The sequence below is a fragment of the Suncus etruscus genome, chromosome 5 (assembly GCF_024139225.1).
Source record: "Suncus etruscus isolate mSunEtr1 chromosome 5, mSunEtr1.pri.cur, whole genome shotgun sequence".
Taxonomy (NCBI): domain Eukaryota; kingdom Metazoa; phylum Chordata; class Mammalia; order Eulipotyphla; family Soricidae; genus Suncus; species Suncus etruscus.
The window spans coordinates 144015000-144040911 of record NC_064852.1 but is presented as its reverse complement, the minus strand read 5'-3'; the positions used below and the strand labels follow the sequence as shown (position 1 = coordinate 144040911).

The 25912-nt window shown below is 37.0% G+C and overlaps 1 protein-coding gene and 1 non-coding gene across 2 annotated transcripts in view; both read left to right on the top strand.

The window, feature by feature from the left end:
• The window catches only part of ENY2 (ENY2 transcription and export complex 2 subunit), an 851639-nt gene that overhangs the window by 229886 nt on the left and 595841 nt on the right, over window positions 1-25912 (top strand). The gene's annotated exons all lie outside the window — the stretch shown is intronic.
• On the top strand, window positions 16272-16373 carry LOC126009788 (U6 spliceosomal RNA). Its single transcript, XR_007495991.1, has one exon. It is a non-coding gene; the product is annotated as a U6 spliceosomal RNA (small nuclear RNA).

Below are 25912 nucleotides of genomic sequence, written 5' to 3'. Positions count from 1 at the left end.
GTGGTGTGGGGATGGGTCCCCTCCCTGAGCGTGGTTCTAGAGGGGGTTGTTGGGTGAGCTCGCTGAGGTTTGGCTCCTCCTGTGCTCTTTATGTTGCATGATCTGTTGCTTTTCCCTTGTGTTTTCAGCTAGTGCAGATCCTCTCCTGGGCACAATGGTGGAGGGTGCTGTTGACCCTGGCTCCTTCGCCTCCCCTCCCCTATCTGGAAGTCAGCCCTCCTTCAGTGGGTCTGGTCAATTTCCTTTTCCTTATTCCTGCCAGCTGGTGCAGTTCCGCTCCTGGCCACAATGGTTGAGAGTACTATTGAGCCTAGCTCTCTATCCTTCCTTCCCTCTCTGGAAGTCAATGGAGCTCCGCCCCCTCCTGGCCTCAGCAGAGGAAATTCCCGTAGTCAAACCTACCCGGTAACTGGTAACTGCCCTCAGCCCTTGGGGGAGTCTCAAGTCCACTCCAGGGCTCAGGGGGTAGGCTGCTCTAGGTTAGCCTAAAGTCCAGGAGGCAGGACCAAGCTCACCCAGTCTATTGGTCCTAGCCCATTCCAGCGGTGCAGAGTGGATCAGGTGCAGGTGCAGGGTTCTCCTCACCTGGTCTGCACTCAGCTCTGGCTTGGGTTGGTGTGGTGGTGAGAAGCCTGTCTCAGGCTCCCACATGGAGAGTGTGGAAGTGCCGGGGAAAATCACTCACCTGTGCGCTCTCTGCTCGGGCTTGGGGTCCCTAGCTATTATTATTATTATTATTATTATTATTATTAATTATTATTATTATTATTTGTACATGTTCTCTGTGCCTGAAAACTCTACCCTACTATATTTACCTGCTATCTTCATAGACAATCTTAAATATTAATATTGCTCTAAAGAATTCTCAATACTTTCAACTAAGTCTTATTGTACGTTTCTCTGGCCCTCCTATTCTAGAATAAACCTTCCACCTTAAAGCTTACCACTTTATGATGTAATTATAAATTTTTATGTCACTCTAAAATATTATAAACTCAGAGAGAGAAGAGAAGTGTCTTCCATAGACACTGTTAGGGGGACAGGAGGGGAGAGTAGGATAACTGGAGAAATTGATATCAGGAAATGAGCACTGGTGAAGGATGGGTGTTGGAATGAATAAATAAATGAAACTCAATGAGTGAAACTCAATAATCAACAACTTTTAACTCTGTTTCTTATGGTGATTTAATAAAATAATTAAATAAATAAAATGTTATAAACTCTGACACCAGTAGCTATGCCTTCAGTGCCAAGTATAATTTTAAACCAATATCATCTCCTCAAAAATGTTATTTGTTTGCATTAAACAAATATTAAAACAAAATCAATTCTTTCTCTTTCTCTTAAAACACTGCTGCAGTGATTTAATTCTCATGAGTGATTTGACTGAGAAGACAAATATCTGGTCAATTTATTTTTTGGGTAGTAGTAGGATATATAAACCAGAGTCTTTTCTTAATAAAATTGAAGATTAATGTTTCATCATCATCCATTTGATAATGGACCCAGAGGAGCCATTGAATTTTCTTTGCTGAACTGCAAATTTACAATTCTTTCTCCCTTATTTCACTCTGTGTTCCTCTAAAATAGAAACATAATCTTAATCCTTTTGGTACATAATCTCCCAAATTTTACTCATGCCATCAGTTCCAATTAGAGAGTTTATTCAATCATTTATGATTAGGAGATGCTGTAAAGTTTTGGGTAATTAATAAATGAGCATTATCTTAGTAATTAGTATTTAAGCAAAGGCTAATCTAGATAATATTACTTAAACTTCCAGTTAGTTGTTTCCATATTATAGAGCAGTCTTTTTTTTAAGGTTTTTGGGCCATACCCGGTGATGCTCAGGGGTTATTTCTGGCTATGTGCTCAGAAATCGCTTCTGGCTTGGGGGACCATATGGGATACTGGAGGATTGAACTGCAGTTAGTCTTAGGTCAGCCACGTGCAAGGCAAATGCCCTACCACTGCACCACCACTCTGGCCCCTAGAGAAGTCTTTTTTAAAAATGACTTAAGCATTTTATTTACACATCTTAAAACTGAGCCATTTTAGTCCCATCGTTGAATTACATTGTGAAATGATCAAATATCCCCACTGAGAGTATTTGATAGGTAAATCAATTTAATAGGAGAGGAGAGCATTTGCTATTGCTTATAATATATATATTTGTAGTTGATTTTGCCATTTGAAAAGAAGTTATACTCATTGACATTATTATGTACTACTCTTGGAACATGAAAAGACAAATGTAGTCTGGGGGTTAACTAAAAATGGGAGCTGGGAGCATCTTTATGATGAAATGTTGTATAGTATTAAGAAACAAATACTTGGGGCCAGAGAGATAGCACAGAGGTAAGGCGCTTGCCTTGCATGCAGAATGACAGTGGTTTGAATCCCAGTATCCCATATGGCCCCCCGAGCCTTCCGGGGTCAATTGCTGAGCGTACAGTCAGGAGTAGCCCCTGAGCGCTGCCAGGTGTGATTCAAAATTTAATTAAAATTAAAAAAAAAGAAACAAATACTTCATTCCTAAATATTGGCTTGGTGAACACTTTGAAAAGAATATCATATTTTAAAATTTAGGGCCCTGAACAAAATCCATCCAATCTCCTCTGTAACATTTTCATTTGATTATAATTTGGATGCAATTTATTTAACTCTGTTTCCCCCTTCCTGAAATGACCTATTCCAGGATTCTTAAATTAGTGGCAGGAGAATTGTTGTTCAATATTACTGTTTCCTTTATAGGAATGGTCTTTTTAAATTATGTGTGTCCCATTTAAAAATGGATCTAAGTGGCCAAGATGTTTTCAGTTTATGATTGTGCAAAAATTCCCTTCTGATTTTTGCCACTGAACCCTGTCCCCTTTCCTCTATTTCTTTCAACTCTTTTTTTGTCTTTGTGAGGTTAATTTGAGAAAGATGAAGGTGCTTATAAATTATTGCACATCAGTTTCCAGTTTTAAATTAATATTGATTTCTTAAAGAAAAGTTAAGGCTGATGAGATACCATCCCACACCACAGAGACTGGCAGACATCACAAAGAACAAGAACAATCAGTGCTGGTGGGAACGTGGAGAAACAGGAACTCTCTTTCACTGCTGTTGGAAATGCTGTCTAGTCCAGCTTTTATAGAAAATAGTATGGAGATTCCTCGAAAAACTGGAAATTGAGCTCCCATATGGTCCAGCTATACCACTCCTAGGATATACCCTAGGAACACAAAAATGCAATACAGAAATCCCTTCCTCACACCTATATTCATTGCTGTGCCATTTACAATAGCCAGACTCTGGAAACAACCAACATGCTCTTTACCAGATGAAAGGCTAAAGAAATAATGGAATATTATGCAGCCGTCAGGAAAGATGAAGTCATGAAACTTTCCTACACATGGATGTACATGGAACTATTATGCTGAGTGAAATAAGTAGAGGGAGAGAGAGATACTGAATACTCTCACTCATCATTGAGTTTTTTTTAAAGACATTATTGGTTTTTTTGTTTTGTTTTGTTTTGTTTTTGGGCCACACCCTGTGACGCTCAGGGGTTACTCCTGGCTATGCGCTCAGAAGTTGCTCCTGGCTTCTTGGGGGACCATATGGGACGCCGGGGGATCGAACCGCGGTCCGTCCTAGGCTAGCGCAGGCAAGGCAGGCACCTTACCTCCAGCGCCACCGCCCGGCCCTAAAGACATTATTGTAATAATGCTCAGAGATGAGAGCCAGAAGGACCGGCTCAAGATATAAAACTCACCTCAAAGAGGGGTGAATGCAGTTGGAAATATAATATACTAACAACTACCAAGACAATGTTAATGAGTGAGAGAAGTAGAATGCCTGTCTCAAATACAGAAAGGGGATGTGGGAGGAGGGAGATGGGGGACATTGTTGGTGGGAATATTGCACTGGTAAAGGGAGTGTTCTTTTTGTGACTGAAACCCAACTACAGTCATGTTTGTAATCATGGTGTTTAAATAAAGATATTTTTTAAAAAAGAAAATAAAACTTTGTATCACAAGAATAAATAAAAATAAAATAAAGAAAATGTAAGGCTCACCTATTTTGAAAATAAATAGACATTTATGTAGCATTAACTGTGGACCAACTACATGGTACAGATGGTACATATGTCTTCTCCCGTCAAAGATCCATGTATAGGTAGATGGCATTTAAGCCTGCTAGCATTTTCTGATCAGTGTGGCATATGCAGATTGAGTAAACACTAAAGGTTTCTGGAGCAGTGAGTGAGTTATGTCTAATTACACATTGAGAGAAGTAATTTTTCAGGACAATGATAGAAGTCATTAATAGTAGAATGGAAGCTATCCAGGAAAGAATAGGGAGTAGTAAGATAGACAAGAGAGAAAGTTCTACTAACAAGGCAGAAATATGGGAAATTGTAAGTAAGAGTGCATCAAAAAAAAGTACAGAGTAAAAAAACATAATAAATAAGATGTGATAAAATAATTAAACTATAAGCATTACCATTTTCATTCTATAATTGGACAAAGGCCTTCATTTTCTGCCTGAAGTGAGAGATATTAATAGTAAACAGAAGAAGATAAATATGTCTTTCTATATTTAAAAAGCTGTCCAAAGTCAAACAAAGTGGAAATATTTGAGGGAATAGAACCTGGAGCACAGAACTATATGATGAGAAGGAAGTTTTATGATATTAATAAAAGAATGGGAAATGATGGTACTTAAATCAGTTTGTCTAAAGTCCAGATGGGCCTTACAGAATAATTGTCTAAGTTAATGATTTGAAGTCATGTTGTAAACAAGGGATAAAATTTGCCAAACACAAGGAACATCAAAGGTAACTATTTTCTTTTCTTTTCTTTCTTTTTTTTTGGGGGGGGGGGTCACACCCAGCAGTGCTCAGGGGTTACTCCTGGCTTTATGCTCAGAAATCGCTCCTGGCAGGCATGGGGGACCATATGGAATGCAGGGATTTGAACCAATGATTCTGCATGAAAGGCAAATGCCTTACCTCCATGCTATCTCTCCCCCCCAAAGGTAACTATTTTCTTATTGAACATGTAACAGTGCAATTGGAATATAGGTGTTGGCTACTGGTGCAGAGGGTATAAAGAGATAGAAAAGGATCCTCTAAGTGAGGATATTTTTTATAAATAATATCTTTATTTAAGCACCATGATTACAAACATGTTTGTAGTTAAGTTCTTGATTTAGAATAATATGCTTGCAGCACAAAAACACTAATGTAAGAAGAGTATTAAAACATATTAGGGATAATGTTAAGAATATATAATTCAATTAGGGTTGTATTGGATATTCTTTATGCTCAAAGAATCATTAAATACATCATTTGCTCTTATTTTTTAAAGTGTCCATTGCCTTCATGCTGAATAGAATACTATGATGAAGAAAGTCATAAAATATGATATAATTTAAAATAATGAAAAAACAAAATTTATAGCACATATTTTATTTCTCTGCAATTAGTGAATTCATATTTTCCAGTTAAATCTGTTTTAGAAGATAGATTGATACTACACTTTTATCATATATTAACACGTACTAATAATACATTTTAAAATATACCATCATCTTTATAAAACAGACCCTATATGTTATTAAAATTAATCAAATACTAACAGAGATATTTATTTAAAATTCACATTATTTCCCACACTAAGTTAGCATGGGGAAAGCAAAGTGACTACAAGCTGAGCACTAGAGCATAAGTTAACAGTGTTCTCTGAAAGAATTCAAATCAACATCAGCATGTATTAGATCTGAAGGAACCAATATTTTTCAGAATACAGTTTGAATATTAAACTTGTGAGTCATTCCTCTTCCACCTACTCCCCATTTTAAGATTGTAGTCAAATTGAACCATAGCTATTAGCAAAGAAGTGGATGTAAAGCAAGACTGTGCTTTTATTTGTTTTTAACAGAGCTAGTCTACTACAGAAAATCACACTAATAGGAACTTTTTGACTTAGTATTATGGCTATCGCTATTCTTCATTGGATTAGTATTTAAAATGCTATTGGACAGCAGAAGGAGAATAACATACACTTTCAGGACAGAATGTAGCCACATCCTCTCTCGGTTCAAATTTAAGGTTTTAAAAACTCAATAGTTTAAAACCCCAAACCAACAAAACATATTCTAACCCAAACACTGCATTATGTTTACCACATTATGCAGTGTTATAAATAATTCAGTCCATGTGGCACTTTTCAGTGCAAGTGAACTAAGGTCCTTTAGTGGCATTAACTCTGATGATTTTATTCACATTTATTTCTAATTCAATCTTTGGTCCATCAGTAATAGGCTTCTTAGATCATTTATTTAAAATAGTAAGGTGTTCATCCTACAGTCCCACAGAAATAATGACTATAGAGATCTAATACATCAACTTAGATTGATATTGTATTCAGTGTGGTAAAAAAAAAAAAAAAAAGACCGTTGTGTTTTTCAAAGCAGCCTTTGCTAAAGTGACTTCATTCTGGATTGGTCTGGATTAAAGACAGACTGATATTTTGAAGTTCTGAGAAGTCCTAATTGTTTGACAGCTTCATTTTTAGACTGGACAAACAAGACTGACCAATATTTTAAGGAAGCAGAGAGAATAAACTGACATAAAATATTATGAAGCAGACTATCATAAAAATGATATTGTTTTCTTTCCTTACATCTGATAATGAATGTAGATTAAATTATTTGATTTTCTTATACAGATGTATTAGTTTTTCCATCTAGAGGAGGGTTTTTTATCCTTTCATACTAAAGGTCAAAGATGTAATCACATTCATAGTTTATTTAAAAAACAAACAAACAAAAATGTCATTCTGCTAGAAAGGTACCTAAAAGCAACCAAGCTGTGTAACATGAAATATTATGCCTGAGACCCATCACTCTGAGGATGTGATTACTTATGGATTATGAAGAGCCAAGGTCCACCAAACATAGCATGGACAGTAGTAGCCTATGATGTGATACTGTCCAAAAGGTTTGTCTCCAAAATAATGAAAGATTATCAATTGAACAATTAATGTATCCCCCCTTAGAATTCTATGACCTTTTCTTCCAAATACATAAAAAATAAAACAAAAAAATCAGGAAGCAGAGAAAGTGAATCTCAGGGGCCGGTGAGGTGGCGCTAGAGGTAAGGTATCTGCCTTGCAAGCGCTAGCCAAGGAAGGAACACGGTTCAATCCCCCCCAATATCCATATGGTCCCCCCACACCAGGGGCAATTTCTGAGCGCTTAGCCAGGAGTAACCCCTGAGCATCAAATGGGTGTGGCCCGAACCCCCCTCCCCCCAAAAAGAAAGTGAATCCCAGGTTCACAGCAAAGTTTGTCAGTTAAAAGGTGTCAGAGAAAGCTGTTCTAGATTCAGAATGATGTTTGATTCCAGTGTCTATGGGTTCTGTTTTGGTTTCTGCATTTTTTTTGTTTTTGTTTTGTTTTATGTTTGTTTGGTTGGTTTTGGGCCACACCCGGTGACACTCAGGAGTCACTTCTTGTTATGTGTTCAGAACTTGCTCCTGGCTTGGGACACCAGGGATTGAACCCAGGTTCCTCCTGGGTCAGCTGTGTGCAAGGCAAACACCCTGCCCTGTGCTATTGCTTCAGCCCCAAGTTTCTGCCATTTCTTATATTTTATTTTATTGTTTTTTTTAGACTTCTGGGAATAATAGTCTAGTACTAGTCTGCATTAAAAAGTACTATTTCATATCAATATAATTAAGCCTCTAATATTTAAACTAATATTTTAGTATGAAAATATAAGTAGAAGCTTAGAGCTATTAATTTCTAAAAATTTAGTTTGTTTTGTAGATGTACATTTGGTTTGAAATACTATGTAAAATTTCATACATTAAAAAATATTCTACCGAGTGGGGCCCGACTGTGAGAAACTATGAGTGCTGCCTGTGTGTTTATCTCCTGCCTGTCTCCTAAACCTCTTGGGAGTGGGCCTAAAAGGGCCCAGAAAATTTGTTCTCTCAGAAGCTCCAGAAGAGCAGTTATATCCTCTTTGTTATGCAGCCATGCACTCTTTCTAAGGAAATAATGCCACTGCAACAAGAAGAAAAAAATCACACTAAGAACTGAGCTGGATCACTGAAGCCCATCATCTCTCCCCAGACTGTCTTCTCTGCTGCGTGCTTGGGCCTAAGATTTGATCCTGTGTGAGGCTTCATTCACAGAGAGCTCCCCTTCCTTGGAGGCTAGTAGACCCACCCAGAAAGGGCGGAGCCAGAGGAGTGTGGCCATGCACATCATTTAGCCAATGAATACCTCCACAAAACGTAGAAAAACACACAATACAAGTGTGACAATGGGGAAACAACACGGACCATCATCAGACATAGAGAACAATGATGACCAAAAAACAGACAACCAACTAATCAATCTCTCAGATAGAGTTTAGACAAGAAATATGGAAGATGGCTCAAAGAACTCAAAGAAACCATGGATCGAGTTGAACAGAACACTAATAAGAACCAAGAAAATATGAAGACAGAAATCACAAAACTCCAAACTGAAATAACAGGTCAAATAACAGGCCTGAAAAACTCAGTAAACGAATTGAATGGCAAAATGGATACACTCGCCAACAGGCTAACAGAAGCTGAGAATAGAATTGGTGCTGTGGAAGATGAGATAAATAACAACTCCATACAGCAGGAGAGTTTGGAAAAATACTTAAAGCAAATGAACAGACAATGAAAAAAAATTAGTCAAAGAATGAGAACAGATAAAAATAGAAGTCTATGATAAGCTCAACAGAAACAACTTAAGAATCATTGGAGTCCCAGAGACACAGGAAGAAAATTTCCAGAAAGAATCAATGCTCAAGAACATCACTAAAGAGAAACTTCCAGAGCTAAAGAGCATGTGCAATCAAATCCTGCAAGCTGGAAGAGTACCAACCAAAAGAGACTCCAGAAAAGATATCCCAAGACACATCCTAGTCAAAATGATGAATCCCACAGATAGAGACAGAATTCTGAAAGCAGCAAGATCAAAAAGGAAAATTACATTCACGTGAATATCCTTGAGATTTACAGCATACCTGTCACCAGAAACACTCAAGGCCAGAAAGCAGTGGTGGGACATAGTGACAAAACTCAATGAAATAAATGATTCACCTAGAATACTGTACCCAGCAAAACTCACTTTCATGTTTGAAGGAAAAAAAATACATGGTTTCACAGACAAACAACAGCTCAGAAACTTTACAGACTCAAAACTGGTCTTAAGACAAAAAAACTGAAAGACCTAATTTAAGGTCCAAAAGACACACCAAATTTCGATATAAAGATGGCATTAAATCCCAGGACAATTCTTTCTCTCACTGTCAATGGAACAAATGCACCAGTTAAGAGACACAGAGTGGCTAAATGGATCAAAAAACTCAATCCAACCTTCTGCTGCCTACAAGAAATGCACCTGAATAGTCAGAACAAACATTGACTCAAAATAAAAGGCTGGAAGAAAATTATCCAAGCAAACAACACCCATAAAAAAGCTGGAGTGGCCATACTAATATCAGGTGATGCAAATTTTATACTCAGGAAAGTTGTAAGGGACAAAGATAGACATTTTGTATTAATCAAGTGATATGTTCAGCAAGAAGAAATCACTCTCCTAAACATATATGCACCAAATGAGGGGCAAGCAAAATATTTAATACAATTGTTGACAAATCTGAAAAATAATATCAATAACAACACAATAATTGTGGGGGACCTCAACATGGCTTTGTCAACACTGGATAGGTCAACCAGACTGAAACCCAACAAGAATATACTAAACCTGAGAAGAGAAATGAAAATGGGGGCCCGGAGAGATAGCACAGCAGCGTTTGCCTTGCAAGCAGCTGATCCAGAACCAAAGGTGGTTGGTTCGAATCCCGGTGTCCTATATGGTCCCCCGTGCCTGCCAGGAGCTATTTCTGAGCAGACAGCCAGGAGTAACCCCTGAGCACTGCCGGGTGTAGCCCCCCCCAAAAGCAAACAAAAAAGGAAATGGAAATGGAAGAGGCCTAGTATATATATATGTATATATATATATACTATATATATATATGTATATATATATACTATATATATATATATATATATATATATATATATAGGACACTCCATCCCCAGAAACATGGATACACATTCTTCTCCAATGTACATGGGACATTCTCCAGGATAGACTCATGCTGGCACATAAAACATACCTCCATAATATCAAGAAGATAGAAATTTTGCAGGCTACCTTCGCTGACCACAAGGCTCTGAAATTATATCTGAATCCCAAAGGACACAAAAGAAAAACTTTAATACATGGAAGTTAAACAGCCTTATACTGAATAACCAGTGGGTCTGAGATGAAATCAAAGAGGAAATCAAAACTATCCTGGAAACAAATGATAATAAAGACACAAACTATCAGAACTTTTGGGACACAGCAAAAGCAGTATTGAGAGGAAAATTTATAGCTTTGCAAGCAAACATCAGGAAGGAATGCCTTGGGGAGTATTGCCATTTTGATTATGTTAATCCTGCCAATCCATGAGCAGGGTATGTGCTTCCATTTCCGCGTGTCCTCTCTTATTTCTTGGAGCAGAGTTTTATAGTTTTCTTTGTATAGGTCCTTCACATTTTTAGTCAAGTTGATTCTAAGATATTTGAGTTTGTGTGGCACTATTGTGAATGGGGTTGTTTTCTTAATGTCCATTTCTTCCTTCTTACTATTGGTATATAGAAAGGCCATTGATTTTTTGTGTGTTAATTTTGTAGCCTGCCACCTTGCTATATGAGTCTACTGCTTTTAGAAGCTTTTTGGTAGTCTTTAAGGTTTTATAAGTAGAGTATCATGTCATCTGCAAACAGTGAGAGCTTGACTTCTTCCTTTCCTATCTGGATTCTCTTGTTATCTTTTTCTTGGCTAATTGATATAGAGAGTACTTCCAGTGCTATGTTGAATAGGAGTGGTGAGAGAGGACAGCTTTTTGGTAGAGTCTTTAAGGTTTTATAAGTAGAGTATCATGTCATCTGCAAACAGTGAGAGCTTGACTTCTTCCTTTCCTATCTGGATTCTCTTGTTATCTTTTTCTTGGCTAATTGATATAGAGAGTACTTCCAGTGCTATGTTGAATAGGAGTGGTGAGAGAGGACAGCCTTGTCTTCTGCTAGAATTTAGAGGGAAGGCTCCTGATGTGTGCTTGCAAAGCTATAAATTTTCCTCTCAGTGCTGCTTTTGCTGTGTTCCATAGTTTCTGATAGGTTGTGTCTCCATTTTCATTTGTTTTTAGGAAGGTTTGATTTCCTCTTTGATTTCACCTCGGACCTACTGTTTATTCAGTATTAGGCTGTTTAACTTCCAGGTATTAAATTTTTCTTCTGTGTCTTCTTGTGGTTCACATATAATTTCAGGGCCTTGTGGTCAGCAAAGTAGCCTGCAAAATTTTTATCCTCTTGATATTATGGAGGTATGTTTTATGTGCTAGCATGTAGTCTATCCTGGAGAATGTCCCATGTACATTAGAGAAGAATGTGTATCCATGCTTCTGGGGGTGGAGTGTCCTGTATATATCTACTAGGCCTCTTTCTTCCATTTATCTTTTCAGGTCTAGTATATTCTTGTTGGGTTTCAGTCTGGTTGACCTGTCAAGTGTTGACAATGCCTTGTTAAGGTCTCCACAATTATTGTGTTGTTATTGACATTATTTTTTAGATTTTTCAGCAATTTTATTAAATATTTTGCTGGCCCCTCATTTGGTGCATGTATATTTAGGAGAGTAATTTCTTCCTGCTGTACATATCCCTTGATATGTCCATCTTTATCCTTTACAACTTTCCTAAGTATAAAGTTTGCATAATCTGATATTAGTATGGCCACTCCATCTTTTTTATGGGTGTTGCTTGCTTCGATGATTTTCCTCCAGCCTTTTATTTTGAGTTTATGTTTGTTCTGACTATTCAGGTGCATTTCTTGTAGGCAGCAGAAGGTTGGATTGAGTTTTTTGATCCATTTAGCCACTCTGTGTCTCTTAAATGGTGCATTTAGCCCATTGACATTGAAAGAAAGAATTATTCTGGGAGTTAGTGCCATCTTTATATTGAAGTTTGGTGTGTCTGTTGGTCAGTCTTGTCTTAAAGTAGGCTGTTCAGTTTTTCTTTTAAGAATGGTTTTGAGTCTGTATAGTTTCTGAGCTGTTGTTTGTCTGTGAAGCCATGTATTTTTTCCTTCAAACCTGAAAGTGAGTTTTGCTGGGTGCAATATTCTAGGCGAAGCATTTATTTTATTGAGTTTTGTCACTATGTCCCACCACTGCCTTCTGGCCTTGAGTGTTTCTGCAGGTCTGCAGTATATCTCAAAGATGTTCCTTTGAATGTAATTTCTCTTTCCAATCTTGCTGCTTTCAGAATTCTGTCTCTATCTGTGGGATTCATCATTGTGACTAGAATGTGTTTTGGGGTGTTTTTTTCTGGGGTCTCTTTTAGTTTGTACTCTTCGGGCATCCATGATTTGATTGTATGTATTCATTAGCTCTGGTAGTTTCTCTTTAATGATGTTCTTGACCGTTGATTCTTCCTGGAAATTTTCTTCCTGGGTCTCTGGTACTCTAATGATTCTTAAGTTGTTTCTGTTCAGCTTATCATAGACTTCTATTTTCATCTGTTCCTAGTCTTTGAGTAATTTTTCCATTGTTTTCTTTAAGGCTTTTTTCCAATTTCTTCTGCTGTATGGAATTGTTATTCATCTCATCTTCCAGTGTACTAATTCTATTATCAGCTGCTGTTAACCTGTGGGAAAGCTCAACCATGTTTTTCTTCAATTCATCTACTGAGTTTTTCATACCAGTTATTTGACCTGAAATTTCAATTTGGAGTTTTCTTATTTCTATCTTCATATTCTTTTGATTTTATTAGTGTTCTTTTCTATACTTTCTTTGAATTCTTTGAACATCTTCCATATTGCAATTCTAAACTTCTTATATGAGAGACTGACTAGTTGGTTGGTCATGTTCAAGTCATTAGAGTTGCCATCGTCATTCTCTATGTCTGGCGCTGCCCTGTGTTGTTTTCCCATTGTCACACTTGTATTGTGGGTTTTTCTACGTGTTATGGTTGTATTCATTGGCTATGTGATGTGCACGGCCGGGAAGTGAAGTAGAGCGGCCTTGCTCCTCTGGCTCCACCCTTTCTGGGCTTGTAAACTCACCTCCAGGGAAGGTGAGCCATCTGCAGATGGGCCACACACAGGATGAAATCAGGCCAAAGATGGAGCACAGCACAGAAAACAGGCAGATAGGTGTGCTGGCATCTGAGTTCCAGCAGAGTTCAGTGGCTTCTCCTTTCTGGGATTGTAAACTCACCTCCAGGGAAGGCAAGCCGTCCATAGATGAGCCACACACAGGATGAAATCAGGCAAAAAATGGAGCATAGTATGGAAGACAGACAGATAGGGGTGTTGGCATCTGAGTTCCAGCAGAGTTCAGTGGCTTCTCCTTTCTGGGATTGTAAACTCACCTCCAGGGAAGGCAAGCCATCCATAGATGAGCCACACACAGGATGAAATCAGGCAAAAAATGGAGCATAGTATGGAAGACAGACAGATAGGGGTGTTGGCATCTGAGTTCCAGCATAGTGCAGCGGCTTCCCCTTTCTTGGTGTGTAAGCTCACCTCCAGGGACAGCTCCAGGGAAGGCGAGCCATCTGCAGATGAGCCACACACAGAATGAAATCAGGCCGAAAATGGTGCACAGTACAAAAGACAGGCAGATAGGGGTGCTGGTTTCTGAGTTTCAGCAGAGTTCAGTGGCTTCCCCTTTCTGGGCTTGTAAAGTCAGCCATTTCTTACTCACTCACTTGCTCGCTGGGTAGCTTCAGAATGTAGTTTTTGGGGGGTTCACTTCCCAGGGCTCTGAGGAGATCTTGAAGGATTCAGGAAAGACAGAGAAGCACAGGACACGGCTCCCTTGAGTTCCTCAGTTTCCTCAGAAGAAGCACAGCAGGGCGGAGACTCCACAGGTGAAGCAATCAGCACTTCACCTGGCAGTCCCCACAGTCAGCCATTTCTTACTCACTCACTCACTTGCTGGGTAGCTTCAGAATGCAGTTTTTTAGGTGTTCGCTTCCCAGCTCTGAGGAGAGCTTGAAGGATTCAGGAAAGACAGAGGAGCACAGGACAGGGTTCTCTTTATGTCCTCAGCTTCCTCAGCTTCCTCAGAAGAAGCACAGCAGGGCGGAGACTCCGAGGGTGAAGCAATCAGCACTTAACCTGGCAGTCCCCACAGTCAGCCATTTCTTCTGTTTTTGGTTCTTAAACTCAGTTTTATCCTCCTACAAGAGAATAAAATACTCTGGGCTTTTTTTTTTTTTTTTTTTTTTTTTGGTTAGCGTTTTTGTTTTTTAAGTCAGGGCCATCTGGGTTGTTTGTTTGATTGACTGGTTGGTTGGTTGGTTGGTTGGCCACACCCATTGGTGCTCAGGGTTTACTCTTGGATCTGTGCTCAAAAATCCCTCCTGGCAGACTCAGGAGACCATATGGGATGCCAGAAATCAAACTTGTGTTCATCCTGGTCAGCTTCATGCAAAGCAAACGCCCTACTAATGTGGTCTCATTCTGGCCCCAGCAAGCCAGCACTCTTTTGGAGTTACTCTGACTGAGTTCAGGGATCACTCCTAAGAGAGTTAAGCAAACCTTTATGGGATGCTGGGGTTTGAACCCAGGTCAGCTTCACGTAAGGCAAGCACTGACCCATTATACTATATATATAATATATATGTATATGATGTAATATATTATCGTATATATTATACTCCTACCTCTGAGAATAGAATAGTATGATCTGACTTGCATTCTTTAATAAACATGTAATGATTACTTTTCTACTTTCTCTTTAATCGTCTCCTTGTTTTCTCTTCCTGTTTTGTATAGCATCTGCCAGACTTTGACTAGATTCAAAGTCAAATTTTTCTAGGTCTTTAAGATAAGTCTCCAACATCCCTCATAAGCACCTACTCACCAACTACCCTCTTTGGAACATGCATATATGACTTCCATGCTTCCATTTTTCATAGGATAACTCTGCATCTCAGGCTTCAGGACAGTATTCTTTTTTTTTTTAAACTGCAGGGATCAGAGAATTTTCTCACTATTCCTCCAATCTCTGACACTCAATTGCTCCCTAGTTGGCTTATCCTTCCTATCTTTCCTTGTGTAATCAAGTTCTAGACACAGGTCAGTTGCATAACAAGACTTTCATTTTTATATCTGCAAAATGAAGATAATAAGATATACATCAAAATGTTGTTGTGAGAATCATGTATCGCTCCAGAATGCTTCAAATAAATCTTAAGAAGTTGATTAAATTAAACACTGAGAGAAAGATCCAGTCTCTGAAATGGAATCTAATGTATTAATATGCCATAGCCAATCCTTCAGTTCTGTGGACAAGTCCCAGAATAATGAATATCTCCAATTTAAAAACAGTGAGTGTTGAGATTCAGCCAATTTGCAGAGAGAAAGCAAGGAAGACAGAGTGAGTTCTCAGCAGAAGTACATAGAGTGATTGATACTTCCATTACAAAGATTTCAAATACATGACTTAGCACATTACTGAATTAAAGTCTCTAAGAATTCCCAAGTGAAAAGGGAACAGAATTAATCATTTTCCCCTACGTGGTTGAAAAGTGACTACCACAGCAGTTTTTGTACTTTAGAGAGTTAGTATTTGGAGAGTAACTTAGCTGCCATTTCATTGGTGTGCAAATCGAAATGCCTCAGAGAATTTTATTGCCTGCTTGTAGACCTAGAGGTTATAGTTGAAGCCAGGGTGTGACTCAGGCTGTATGAAAGAGTCAACTCCTCCAGAACTAGTTGGAAATGAGGGTTTGTAGAGAAGGGTGCTGAAACAGGAAGTTATGTAGTTGATCGTGAAAAGAACTCATGAGAGGGAAAAAGTCAGCAAGTCTAAAAAGGGCTTAATGAGTGGAATATAAAGAAGTGGAAAGAAGAGGATGGTGGTATAGAGGAGACAATTTTCAGTGAATAACAATATAAAAATGAAAAAGTCAGTCATAAAGCTTATAATCTTAGTAACTAAAGTAACATTTCAATACTTAGGTTGTGTATATAATATACCTGAACCCTTTTTAGTACTTTATGCACATTTACTTCATATTCTCATATTAACCCTTAGAGGAACACAGAGGTTCAGCAATCAGTTCAGCACCACAAAGCTAATAGGTGGCAGAATGGGTTAAAGATCTAATGGGGTGCTCGCTTCGGCAGCACACATACTAAAATTGGAACAATACAAATTAGCATGGCCCCTGCACGAGGATGATATGAAAATTTGTGAAGCGTTTCATATTTACAAAACATCTAATGGGATTTCTTTAAAGAAACACATGGCGGGGCCAGGCGGTGGCACTAGAGGTAAGGTGCCTGCCTTGCCTGCGCTAGCCTAGGACGGACCACTGTTCGATCCCCCGGCGTCCCATATGGTCCCCCAAGCCAGGAGCGACTTCTGAGTGCATAGCCAGGAGTAACCCCTGAGCGTCAAATGGGTGTGGCCCAAAAACCAAAAAAAAAAAAAAAAAAAAGAAAAGAAACACATGGCTAGTGCTATCTAAACCATCAAACTTTGCCTGTACTGACCCAAGGAGACATAGAAGCCATATTAAGGAGCCATATTGCTGCCATAGAAAATAGAAAAAACTAGAAGGACTCCGCCCATTTCCGGAGTATCTGATTCTTTTTTTCTTTTTTTTTCCCTACAGGTTATTACTTTTCTCTTCTTCAAACAAAACCGCATAACTTGAACTATCTAGTCCCGCCTCCCAATTGAGGGGGGAATAAGGGAGGTACCAAGAGCAAATAGGTGTAAGACCACTAAGTAGTAAGTTAGGCATAGAAGGGACCACTTATTCTAGCAGCCCCCGGGGGTAAGGGAAGAGGATATGCGAAGAAGGACAGGAACAGAGGTGGAGGGAGGACTATTCGGTGATGGGAATTCCCCTGATTTTATGTTAATCTGTACCTAAAATATTATTGTCAATGATATGTAAGCCACTATGATTAAAATAAAAATTGTATTTAATAAAAAAAGAAAACAAGATAAAAGAAAGTAGGAAAAACAACTTACTCATTAATCACTATGACCAAAGTTTATGTCCACTTTTTTATGGGAGATTGTAACCAGGATGCTCTATTGATTTTTCATATAAATTTCTCTATAAAATGTCTACTTAAATTTGTATAACAGATAGTTACAAATATAGAAAATTCTACTTAATTATAGTCTTATCTATATGATATCAAAATCTATATTTAATCATAGACACTTCTATATGAATAAGAAGTGGAGCTGAGAAAAAATGGAGGAGTAAATTTTTACAATGAATATTTGATTGCTCTTGGGAAATGAAGGTTGATGAAACAAATATCAGATAAGTAAACTAAGAAATAAACAAAGGAGTATGCTTTTTATTCTGAGAAGAGGAAATAAAAAATCTTGAATCTAAAGAAAAAAATAGAGGACCATCTGAGAGGCGAACAGAAAAAATTAAAACACTGGTGCTTTCCCAACTACTTGAGGAGATTTTAGCATAAATCATGTTCTTCTTTATGATTATTGGTATCAAAATAGAAAAATACTTATGTGTAACTCTTGGCCCCATCAAGTTACAAGCATCAAAATTCAAATCCTTCATTTATTTTTAATAGTTTCATTTGTTTATCCTTTTGCATACATAATATATAAGAAACAATTTTTTTTTAGCTTTTTTGGGGGAGCACACCCAGTGATGTCCAGGGGTTATTCCTGACTACGAACTCAGAAGTTGATCCTGGCTTGGAAGGACCAGATGGGATGCCAGGGGATCGAACCATGGTTCATTCTAAGTTATGTGTGCAAGGCAAACGCCCTACTGCTTGCACCACTGCTCCATCTCCTATAAGTAACTATTTTTAGGAGATAGCAAAGGGGTGATACCCATGCCTTGCATGTACCTAGCCCGATTTTTTCTAGTATAATAATGTGAACTTGGAAGAAATACAAGTTACTCTGAGGATAAATCCCTTGTGCTTCTTATGTAGAAAATCTTCCCCTTGACTGCTTCTATACTACCTTTCATGGAAAAGTGTTAATTTTACTGACATATCAGTTTGGAACAGAACCGTAAAATAAACCAGTACAATTTTTATAGATCATTTTACTTTATAATCTTTTATTTAAAAAAATTTAAGTATCATGTCTGGATGACATTTCCAGCAGCAAACAAAATACTTTTAATACAATTTAATAAAATATTATAAGCTAAAAGGATCTATGAAAAATTGTACTTGTTTTTTTCCCACCCTTTCTGGAAAACAAAATGGAGATTCTCAAAAAAGCTGAGGTTCCTCAATGGGAAATTGAGCTCCCATATGATCCAGCTATACCACTCTTAGGGATATACCCTAGGAACACAAAAACACAAGACAAAAATACCCTCTGCACATCTATGTTCATTGCAGCTCTATTTACAATAGGCAGAATTTGGAAACAAACCAGATGCCCAACAACAGATGAGTGGCTAAAAAACTGTGGTACATGATACACAATGGAATACTATGCAGATTGCAGGAAAAATGGAGTCATGAAATTTTCCTACACATACATGGACATGGAAACTATTATGCTGAGTGAAATGAGTCAGAGGGAGAGAGATAGACACAGAATAGTCTCACTCATATGTGGGATTTAAGAAAAACATAAGATAGTATGGTAATGATATCCAGAGATAATAGACATGAGATTTAAAAGGCCAGCCCATAATATATGAAGCTTACCACAAAGATTAGAGAGTGCAGTTATAGAAATAACTACACCAACAACTATCATCACAATGGTAGTGAGTGATAGAAATAGAATGCCAATCTAAAAGACAGGCAGGAGGTGGGAGAGGAGGAAAATGGGGACATTGGGGGTGGGAAGGTTGCACTGGTGAAGGGGGAGTGTTTTTTTTATGACTGAAACCCCACTACAAACATGTTTGTCATAATGTTGCTAAATAATTATATTAATAAAAACAGAGAAAATGAATGTTAAAACAGAAATACAACTAAAATAAATGCATTAGAAAAATTAAATGGGGACTTAGAACTCACTGTGAAAGAACAAAAAATACTAAATGAGGGGCTGAAAGGCGTTTGCCTTTCATGCAGAAGGTCATTGGTTCGAATCCCTGCATCCCATATGGTCCCCCAAACCTGCCAGGAGTGAATTCTGAGCATAGAGCCAGGAGTAACCCCTGAGCGCTGCCGAATGTGACCCAAAACCCAAACACCCCCCCAAAAAAAGAAAAATACCAAATGTAAGAAATGCAGCAAAGAATCCTCAAGAAAATGTTTGCAGTAAAAAAATGTGTATAGAACTGGTGATGGGGGGTGTCCTCTTATATGACTGAAACCCAACCACAATCATGTTTGTAACCAAGGTGCTTAAATAAAAAATGAAAAAAATGTGTATATAAAATAAATAATTTCTGTGCTTAGAAAATAATAAAAATAAATAAAAGTATCATCTGGCAACACAGAAATAGTATAAAGATTAAGGTGCATGTCTTATGTCTTATATATGGCCAATCCAGGTTGGATTTCTGGTCCCACATTTTCTCCCGAGCACAGATGAGTGCAGCCCTGGAACCCTCTGAGCACCACCAGGGTTACCCAGATAATCACTAGCATACAGATTCTAAGCAGCTTTGAACTGCAGGCTTAATTACGTAGTCTAATTAGTCTAATTAGTTATCCTAATTAGATTAATTAGGTTAATTAATTTAACCTAATCACCTGTAGTGACCTCCAGCCTGAACTCCCTGTACCCAATTCCCACCTTTCAATAAAGCAACTTTTCTGCTGTTACGTATTTGTTTCTCTATTTCTATTTGAGTTGGGGATTCTATCCAGCTGTTTTCAGAAAACAAAGAAATAAACAACAACAGAAACAACAACAAAAAACCTCTTCTACTAGAATTACTTTCTCAAGTTTAAATGAAGAAAACATGAGAAAAGACTGCTGCCCATTCAACTTCCTCGTAATTCTTTTACTTCACTTTTTACTTCATCTCTCTTTTCTAGTTCTGTTTGTGGTCACTATGGACCTAAGGTATTTTAGTCATCCTCTTGGATAAAAAACACCAAAGCCAAGATTTGCACCTAGAGAAAAAGGACAAATAGAATATGTAAAACTGCCGTGGTTCAGCTCTTCCTTACAAATAAGTCATTTTTAAAACTAACAACAACAATAACTACAATGAAACTCAAGAATAGGTAAGATAGATTAGGTATTAGAATGCAAAGGTTTTGCAAGAATACACAAAGCAAAGAATAATAATGTAAAAAAGACTAGAGTATACAACAAATATTTGACAATTTCAAAATGTACCAGGAAAATATAGAATAAGATTGTGTAGGGTCTTTTCGATATAGAGGTTACATAGGCAAAAACATAATAGACAAGTTTCATGACTTTATCCTATATTTCAAGGATGCCTTCAGCTTCTGCTCTTCACATGCCTATTGAATGTTGATGTGCTTACTAACTGTTCTTAATATTTGTTGACAGTGGCATACCCATTTGGAGCCCTTGTGAATGATGACAGAGCAATAACGTATTGATTAAATGGGTGGCTTGGGAGATCACTGAAGACTGCCTTGGTGGCTTAATGATTGGACAGTTCATTTGTGTTTATCTGTCTCATTCTCTGCAACCAATCACTAAGTGGATGTTGGTGGTGCCAATCCTATTGGCTTTAGACAGCTGTCTTTTGTTCCACATTACAAGAAATGTTGCCTTTAGATTTTAATTTGAATGCTGTTTTTGATAAGACACTCTTTTGAAATGAGAAATTAGAAGACAAAAAATGTTTGAAGTATGTGACAGCTACACTTAAACAAGTTTTTCTGGATTGCTGCTCTAATAGTTATTCATTGGTTTGCCTACTAAATAATTTAGAGGGGACCCGGTTATAGATCTGTTGTTTCCATATTTATCCAATTATGATAAAGTATCAAGTTATAGGTTTAAGGTTCATATTTCTCACTTGTAATATTTCCATTTGTTTCCTACTTTGTATACATAATATATACATATGATGCATCAATCCTAGGGCCTTTAAAAGATAGTGCAGAGTGTGACTCATGTTTTGCATGCATATGACTTTCACCCAGTCCCCAGCATCACGAAGTTCTCTCAAAATCACCATTGTAGCCTTATAGACATCTAAGTTCTGGGCCTCAACCCTAGCATTGACTAATATGGCTTGATTGATACAACCAGGAGTGGCACAAAGGCCCAATAAGGCCCACTTGGGAAGATCAATCTGCCCATAAATGTAGGCTTTCTTCTTCCTATCTACCTTTGCCATGTATGATGTGTCATTGGCAGCAATCCCATCACTTCCAGATCTAAACATTTGTGCATTTCCCTATGTGAAAGGAGAGAGACTGGATTTCATGTGTAGCCCCTCCTCCCTTAATACTAAGAAGTAAAACAACACTGTCATCTGCTTCATTTTATGGATACTAGTGATTTTCCTGTAGAGGGATAACTGTTGATTAAATATTTTCCATGCTCCCTCCACAATTCCTGTTTCTGCAGCTCTTGTTTCCCTGACGTAAAGCAAAAATATTGCTTGGTTAAGACACCATGCTCTATTTCAAATCAGTTTGCTACCAAAATTCAGTTATTGGAATATCATTTAATACAAAAAGCTACGATATCTGAATATTATGATTGTAACAAAAGTAAGACTGGACACCTTTTTAGGTGACTTATGGATTTATAAGTGACTTTTTAAGGAGTTACTTTTCATTGTAATTATTTTAGAAATATAATCTGTAATCTCATTGGTACTGTTTTAAATAAACTTAACACATCATGCACAAAACACAAAATCCTATTTATATAATTTGCACAATTTATATTTGTAAATTAGAAAAATAACAGTGCGTATTAATTGTTGTGCTGTTAAAACTCAGAAAATCTTATAGAGAAATAAGACATGTCCTGGTAAAACAAACACAAGATATAATACCATCAACTCCTTTGACTGCTACTATTATTTTTGATAATTCTGTCTCTTGGCTTATTCAAAAAGGCTGACATTATATTTTTTCCATTTTGAATGAAGATCCTGAAACTAAAGACATCAGTAACTTATTAAGGATCAAAGAATGTTCCCAAATAGAAGTAAATAATCAAATTCTTTTTCACTTTTTTATACTTAAAACATATAAAAGTATTTTCTTATATGAATAGCGCCTCTATCATAAAAAGTTTGCCTCCTCATCAAAACAAACATTATTAATTCACATCAATACTAAGAATACAAACTTTTCTGTAATGAAAACTGGTTTTTCCTTTTATCTTCTAGAACATTGTAGTCCTATTTCGTGCAAAAGCACCAAAGATTATGCAGATATCAACCAATGGTCTTTGTATTTAAAACATTAACTCAATATACATTATCACTTTGGGTCTGAACTCTAAAGTTTATGTGATTTACTTTGGTGTAAAGATTTTATTTTACAAGTCAGGAACTTTGGTGTCTACAATAAATTTGCCATTATCTAATTTTGTCAGAGTACATATGGGCATTTTTAGAAGACTTTTCTGCTCTTTCAGCTTACCAAAAGCATATCTTCTTATTCTCAATTTTCTGGAATTTTATTACAAAGTTTCCTCTTTTTCTGTCACTCACCTTTTCCAAGTGTCTAATACTGATGTTACCAAAGAATGACAATTCTTTAGGAAACTATAGGCAAAGCACTTGAGCTTCTTGACTCTTGAGCCAAACACATAATTGTAGAAAGGTAAGACTTACTGGTTCTTTTAGTTATTTGAAAATTTTGCTGAGCTCCAAAGCTTTCAACTCCTATTCTAGGCTAAAACACAGAGAAATTTTGGCTGGTAATACTGCATTGGCTATGGGAAGGAGAGAAATAAATCACCCATCATTCAATTCTTGGCAGTGCGTAAAATAACTTGTGACTCTAGGCAGACTCTAATTTGGAATAATAATACATTTTGGATTTTTTAACTTTAATAAAGTCCAATAGGAGATTTTGAAAGTAGAGGTAAAATATATCTGTACATTTTTCCTATTGTCAGCTTGTCATTTATATACATTTGACAGACAAAAATATAAATCAGCTACAAAATGAAGAATGGACCATCGCCAGGAGATAAGCTATGAACAGACCCTCTGTTCCTTCCCTTTTGTCTGTATTTTTTGTACTCAGAAGAGTTTTGAAAAATGGAAGTGCAAATAACATGGTTACTTTAAATTTGGCTAGATGGTCATCTATTATCAAAACCCCTTTTAATTTCTCTGTGACAAAAAGTAATTATGTTTCTATTGCATTCCATTTCTAACTTCTCTATGAATACATGGCCACCAACTATTACCAATCTCCTTATGGATTGATTTATAATGCAATGTCTTCATAAAGAAAGGAAAGTGTCAATTTTATCCAGTCTCAGTATTAGATAGCGCAGAAGACAAAAACTTAAGAACATTAATAGATTTTTATACTGATTCTTACAATGCTGCAGTGATGTGTGGTTTTAATCTAGATTAATGCACTTATGACATCTTTCCTCATTTTAAAAACAAATATTGAGTGAGTTTTTTGTTGTGATATTTTAAACTTAATTGTCTTTTTTTATTGGTTTTTCAGGCCACACCCGTTTGATGCTCAGGGGTTATTCCTGGCTAAGCGCTCAGAAATTGCCCCGGGCTTGGGGGACCATATGGGGACGCAGGGGTGGGGGGATCCAACCGCGGTCCTTCATTGGCTAGCTCTAGTAAGGCAGACACCTTACCTCTAGCACCACCTCACCGGCCCAAGAAACTTAATTATCTTTTTAACTTACAATTTCAACTTATAATTTCAACTCCACAAAGGTGGCTGGAGCATTGGCGCAAGCGTCTGCCTTGCATGCACTAGCCTACAACAGACCACGGTTCAATCCCCTGGCATTCCATATGGTCCCCCAAGCCAGGAGCGATTTCTGAGCGCATAGCCAGGAGTAACCCCTGAGCGTCACCAGGTGTGCCCCCAAAACCAAAAACCAAACCAAACCAACCAACCAAACAAACAAAATATTAAAGATTTCAGAAACAAATTAAGAATGCTCAAAAATAGTTGTAGCCAACAATGAATAAAATAAGACTTTTTGCCATTTTGTGGAATGTCTATATATAGAAATATATAACAGATATATGAATTCAGTGGTTTTGAAATGATCTTTTTTACATTGTCTTATTCTATCATTAAGACTTTGTGTTCTATAAGAAAGTAACATTTAAAAACTAAGTGACTTTTAGATTAAATGAAAAGGAGGAAGTAATGAGAAAAAAAAAGAAGACAGTAATACATTGTAGTTCTATTTTAAGGTTCAAAATCCTCACAGATTTGGGCCAAAGTTCCAGATAATAACAATGGTGTTTATTAATATAAAGAAGAAATTGAAAAAGCTTTAAGAGATGATCAAATCCATGATTAATAATAATTATTTTGTATATTTATCATTTTTATTTTGATTAATAATTATATATATATTCATTATGCAGGAGGATATAATGAATTATCCAAACCAGTTCCTTTAAAGGTCACCAATCTGTTGTCTTACAACATTTTCATCAAATGTCTCACTACTGACTACATATTAGAATTATTCAGATTATGATCAATTGGTTTGGGTAGCTTTTACAGTTTATTCTAATGTAATTCAATTGATGCATGTGATTTAAAGTTTGCTTAAATTATAAACACATATATACCTAATAAAATAATTATGGATAATATATTGTTTTTACACTGTGCCAGGTATGGTACTAAACACTTGGGGGGATGTGGGCATATCTGACAGTGTACTTAGGGGCCTCTATTGGTTTTCTGTCCAGGAGCCACACCTCATCATTTTGGTGGGCATATGTAGTACCTACATTGGAACCAGCATAGTAGTCGCAGCTGCTTGCTAGGTAGCTTAACCTTTGTGCCATCTTTTCAGTACCAAATCCTGTAATTGTAATTAAATTACCTTATTTACCCTTTACTATTATTCTATGACCTCGGTATCATTCTAATTCTCATTTCTGAGGAGAAGAAATTGAGCTGTGAGGTAGAAAAACTGGCAAAAGTCACCTTGTTGGTTTTATATTGATCCGAGTTCCAGTTTAGTTAAATTTTACTACACTTTTAGTAAAACAATTTAGAGAAGAGTATGTTTGTATTTCCACAGTCCTAGTGTCCAAAATTTCATTTTTACATATATGGCATAGGGCTTTAATTAAAAAAAAACTTATGTGTCAATGTGCCATAGAAAATTCCTGGGGCCGGAGAGATAGCACAGCAGTAGGGCAATCAAATTTTACATTTAACTATATGGTTAGAAATACAACATATAGTGTTATATTATCCTGCCAAAATTTTATTTTTATATAATGTAAAAGAACTCTGGAACATAATAAAGATTCACAGAAGTTTTAATTAAATGTAGTTTTAATGCCTGGCTGAGGGCCAGGGATGTAGCTTAAAGGATAGAACACATTGCATGTGTGAAATTCAGCATTCAATCCCTGACACTATGAGGATGGCAGCGATCCTGGCCCTAGCCTTACAAGCATCATCCCAGGTAAAACTCCATATCAATTATTTATATATGTGTATATTAAGTTGCATATGAATATTTACTCTGAATTGGAATTACTGGCATTAATTGATGAACACTTGTGTTTATTATCAGGAAATATTTATATTTATACATATATACATGTTTTGTGGTTACAGTGATTGAACCTAGGTCCTCACACAAACAATAATACTGAGCTATATCCTTAAGCCTTCTTGGATTAACAAAAAA